We start from the raw sequence: 6151 nt of genomic DNA, 5'->3' as shown, positions 1-6151 counted from the left end.
TTTTGAATTGCAACAGATAATTAATTTACGTTAAAGTTCATGTTTTTTGAATTATACAGATTCCATGAGTTCAGTAAGTTTTATCTTGGCCGCTCCACGGCAACAATCGAAATTCTCTCAAGCCTTGCTTTGCAATCAACAAATAGAAATTAACAAAATTACATCAATTCAGTTAACGGCAACTATATTTTAGTCATAACGTTCAAAATCTAAAGTTGGTACATTAATAACTGAGGCCCTTCAAGAACCCGTTTCACATTTACTTATGCACGTAAGTAAAAGTGATAAGAAAAGACAATATCCCTGAGAGAAAGAATCATGCTGATAAATTAAAAATAAAAAATATATAAAATATATATGTAATTTCTTTTGCATATGACGTAACAAATGCCACCGACATCACAACTGCCATATAACTTGTGTGGTTATAATACAACTTCAGTCCCAATCTCATACTGAATCTATTTCCCTGACTGCAATACGGATTGTGTAATAGTTTGTGTGTTTAACTCCATTAACCCATTAGTCCATTATGTGGTATGAAGGTCTGTCATCTGCAACCACATTTGAGGCGCACAGTTCCAAAATCCTCCTTATCCATTTTTGCAAATTTTTCAGGAAACGAAAAAAATGTTTCTTGCTCGCCTTCAGTAAAGCAAATGTGTTTATTCATGTTTATTATATCGAGGTACTTACATATATTGTTATATCTGAGTGCTGGATATAATTCGTGACATGTAAGGAAGATATTTACAAATTATGATTGGTTAAGGCTTGTTTTAGAACTCAACATTGGTTCAAATGGCTCTGAGCACTATGGGACTTAACATCTGAGGTCATCAGTCCCCTAGAACTTAGAACTACTTAAACCTAACTAACCTAAGGACATCACACACATCCACGCCCGAAGCAGGATTCGAACCTGCGACCGTAGCAGTCGCGCGGTTCCGGACTGAAGCGCCTAGAACCGCTCGGCCACAACGGCCGGCCTCAACATTGGATAAGGAGTTTGGAACTGTCATCATAGATAAGGGCGGGTTTTGCAAATGTAGCTAAAACTTAATAATGGTAATTTTGGTCATTAATTGGAATTATTATCGACGTTCTTTTATCATTTATGTAATTTGAAATCACAAAATATTTTAGTCATAGTACATAAAAATATTAAATGCCAATAATTAAACTCAATATCAATCATAATGTAACAAAATTTTCCAAAAATGACAAGTAAATGTTGCACGATACACATTACTATCCTACATATTTTCAAAAGTGTAACAATTTGTATCCAGAAAACAATTTAAGCGCTGATTTAACAGAAAATCATTCATATTCTGAAGTCAGTGTCTTCTTCATTACCACATTCATTTTCCCCTGTTCAGCGAAATTTTCATTCTCTGCATGTTTCTCTTTCATCAGGCTGGAATACGAGATGAGGTTCTCATTACTTTTCCAAGCTTTGCCAAACCGTTGCCGGTGCAGTTTATCGATATCCTCCAGTTTTTCCGGTTGTAGTGGGCACACTTTTCGGTAGAGTACTTAAGGTAATATTGTTAATTTTCCGATGTTTCCTCAAGGGAGAACGGAAAACACCAATCTCACATCTATAAATGGGCACACCTCTAACCAAAACTGCAGACTTGCCTAACTTGAAGATAATTCTTTTACACGAGGTGAAGTCGGAAATGCAATCCACTTGGAGGTTTATTTATTTGAGATACACCATGTTTCCAGTTCTGTATGAGGAGATCACTTCCGAGCTTTAGAAGAGTACCTTCTTCCTCAAACAGTTCTACGTATTCTGCAGGATCCACAATGACATTTCTTCTCCGCATCTTCTTCTCTATTCTTCGAAATACATGGCCTGGATGCAGGAAACAATGTACAACAACAGCAAACGTTAGATGTACTTCCAACCATTGCAGATTTCTTATTTTGGCCAGGGCATCCGTCTGCATACAGTTCAACAGTTGTAACCTTCCGTGGATTACAGTAGTTCAGCTGCTAGTGCAAAGCGGAAACAATTTCATTGCACCCTTTGGGGCTTTCATGTTCGAGCCAGTTATAGATCGTAACCTTTTCTTTGTTCTGAGGAGATTTTGACCCACCTCTGCAGATTGTAAGGCTATATGAATGTAACTGCCTGGAGTAATATGCCGCTTGATCTGATATCTTGGACAAGACCATATTCTTCTGACAGTCGAAAAAAAAATTGATCACTGGTGACTCTTCTTTCTGTAACAGAGCTTTCAAAGCAGCCGCTTTGAGCTTACGCACACGAAATTTTGTCATTGCAGATAACTTGCAGATGACTTCATTTGCAGGGTATAGCGTCCCCAGTGAAATAATACGAAAAGACTTAAAAACAGTATTTATAAAGAAGAGACATTTAAAAACTGAATAATATACATTTTTCTCATGTACCCGTAAAATAATAATTTCTCTGTGTAAGTTTCGAGGGCAAAGAAATATAACAAAATGATCTAAAGAGACAATAAGATACGCTCTTTTGTTAATTTTTTAGTCGTCTTCACTCCTTCTTATGTCTTGGTTGCGTTTAGATGGACATCTTGCGAGTGCTGGCAAATGTAAGCATATTTTTACTACTTAAGCAAATAATATATTGATTTAATATTATTGTTCACTTTTAATTTGTAAGAGGTGATGCCGATTTCATGTCCGCCTTCCTTAAATTAACCTGCATTCGAGTAATTTACAGTACAACAATCGCAGCGGCCGATGCAGCCAACGACGCCATTACATGGTGATATTAACTTATAAAATTTAGCGGAAGCGAAAAACTCGCCCGCTGTTAACATAATATACATTTTTCTCCACAGCCGCCCGACGCTGCAGAAAATACGTAGCTTTAAGATTTGTATTTTCAGTGCAACAGCCGAGAGCCACAGCCAGGACCCCGACTACAATGCAATGGTTAACGGAGGTAAGAAAAAATACTCTCGCGCGTGTGTGGGCCGCAATTGTAATTAATAACTAAAGATTTTTTTGCTTTAAAGTGAACTGACTAGCCGAGGAAATTAATATGAAAAGTTTATATTCCATTGTTCAACTTATGTGCTCATGTTTTAAGATTCAGCGAGTCTAACATTCATTAACGTAACAAATAATTTAGGGTTATTATTGTTAAAAAGGAGAACTTCACAAAAGCATTTAATTGTAAATCAAAATTGAATGAAATATTTTGAATAAGGCCCACCACGTAAGTCGGCAACAATAAACATTACCAATAAATAATAAATTAAATTACGACGGCCGACGGACGCGAGAAGTTATGTGAATTATTTATTAAAGTGCTTATAACTCCTTCCTAGTCTGCACAATACAGTTGACTAATATGTTGGCAATAGCCATAAAACTTGCATGTTTATCAACGATTTCATGCCGAGTCTTGCAGCACAGATTAAAGAGGGCAGAGTTATATGTATTATTTATCAAAATACGTAGAACTGTTTCCTAGAAGAATACAAAACACACATTGCACGTGATCTGACTGCGAGCCTAAAGAGCACTTCTCAGTGAGAACATATCAGTGCTCGTTTGAAATTGAACAGCGTTATTTCCACAGCTAAATCATCTGCATTACTTGCCAAAACTAATCTTAGTTCAACTAAAACCAATATCGAAGTCAACCAAACATCACAGTGACCCCCAAACAAAGAAATCAACTATTTCTGCCATTGGACAATTATAACAAATTGCCTCGAGTATTACTAGGTTCCAGTAAAATTATAATAGATTATCCCATGTCACAGTAAAGTTGTAAGAAATTGCCTCTTACATCGTCTTATTTGCAGCAAAATTGTTACAAAGTGCTCCAAACATCATTTCATTGCAGCAAAATTTTAACAACGCTCTGCCACAGCAAAATTGTAACAAAATTGTGCTATATTACAACAAAGTTGTAACAAATTGGCCAGTATATAAGAAAATACCTTATACTTCAGCGTGTTATAACGAATCGTAACAATGTACCCCAAATTGTAACTATCTACTCAATAAATACACATGCTCCACCTAAATTACTTGTGGCATACTTCGATGTGCTACTCGAAAACTATCGTAAAATACCCTACACATCCCCATGTTACACCAAATTGTAAGAAGCTTTTACTATTTATTGTACAATGAAGTCAGCACCATTTGCGATAGGTTGGTGCAAAATGACGAAGTATGATGTGAGAAATGTCTCGCAGTCTCTACTGTACGATGACATATGTCAGCATTATCCCCACGATGTGGGGATCACTATAACGTTTGGATGACTTTCATATTGAGATGGGACAGATTAAGACCAGTTTTGACAAATAAAGAGTTTTGAAGTGGCAATAACGTTTAGTTTAGCGCAAAAATAAAAAAAAATCTTGTACACAACTGCACTCTAACAGTAACTTAGATCAGCAGTTGTGCCATGTTTGTTTATGATGCTATAGAACTATTTTCTACATACTTCGACGAATAATACAAGCACTCCTTGACTTCTTCAATACATGGTACAAAGATCGACATAAGATCATTATTTAACATGTAACTTGCACTACTGGCCATTAAAATTGCTATACCAAGAAGAAATGCAGGTGATAAACGGGTATTCATTGGACAAATATATTATACTAGAACTGACATGTGATTACATTTTCACGCAGTTTGTGTGCATAGATCCTGAGAAATCAGTACCCAGAACAACCACCTCTGGCCGTAATAACGGCCTTGATACGCCTGGGCAATGAGTCAAGCAGAGCTTGGATGTCGTGTACAGGTACATCTGCCCTTGCAGCTTCAACACGATACCACAGTTCACCACGAGTAGTGACTGGCGTATTGTGACGAGCCAGTTGCTCTGTCACCATTGACCAGACGTTTTCAATTGGTGAGAGTGAAACGTCCCCTTGAACAATTATACACGACTGTGCTTAAACTGACACACAATATTTTTTAGCGCAACGCAATCTGACTTTCAAAAATCCCTACAAAAGAATGGCCCTGACTAACATTAACCTATGCGTTTCACAAATCGCTTACCTCACAAAAATCTTGGTTACTCGAACTACTGCAATACAGCTAGCGCCACTACTGCCAGCTAAATAAAAGATTCAAACTACTGAAGGCACTAACTACTGATAGGCATAGCAAGTGAAAGATTTTAATAGAGAACAAACAATGTATTTACCTTAATAGTCATCAAAAGTCTTAATATATACAGCAGCTCATGACATCCATTTTTACAAATTTCAAAACTCCGCCATTTCTCTCCCCACATCCACCACTGCTGGCGGCTCACCTCCAACTGCGCAACGCCACGCGCTATTCACATCCAGCTACCACTGCCCAACACTACAATGGCAGACAACAATGCAAACTGGCCACAGACTGCACACAGCACAGCCAGTGATTTTCATACAGAGCGCTACATAACGTTGCCAATAAGAAAACATAAACAGCCTACTTACAAGAGATCTGGAGATTGTGCTATCCAAGACAGCAGTCGAACATTTTCTGTATCCACAAAGGCCCGTACAGGACCTGCAAGATGCTGTCGTGCATTATCCTGCTCAAATGTAGGGTTTCGCAGGGATCGAATGAAGGGAAGAGCCAAGGGTCGTAACACATCTGAAATGTAACGTCCACTGTTAAAAGTACCGTCAATGCGAACAAGAGGTGACCGAGACGTGTAACCAATGGCACCCCATACCATCACGCCGGGTGATACGCCAGTATGGCGATGACGAATACACGCTTCCAATGTGCGTTCACCGCGATGTCGCCAAACACGGATGCGACCATCATGATGCTGTAAACAGAACCTGAATTCATCCGAAAAAACGACGTTTTGCCACTCGTGCACCCAGGTTCGTCGTTGAGTACACCATCGCAGGCGCTCTTGTCTGTGATGCAGCGTCAAGGGTAACCGCAGCAATGGTCTCCGAGCTGACGGTCCATGCTGCTGCGAACGTCGTCGAACTGTTCGTGCAGATGGTTGTTGTCTTGCAAACGTCCCCACCTGTTGACTCAGGGATCGAGACGTGGCTGCACGATCCGTTACAGCCATACGGATAAGATGCCTGTCATCTCAACTGCTAATGATACGAGGCCGTTGGGATCCAGCACGGCGTTCCGTATTACTCTCCTGAAC

This window comes from Schistocerca cancellata, chromosome 7 (genome assembly GCF_023864275.1).
Source record: "Schistocerca cancellata isolate TAMUIC-IGC-003103 chromosome 7, iqSchCanc2.1, whole genome shotgun sequence".
Classification (NCBI taxonomy): Eukaryota; Metazoa; Arthropoda; class Insecta; order Orthoptera; family Acrididae; genus Schistocerca; species Schistocerca cancellata.
This window is presented reverse-complemented; position numbering follows the sequence as displayed.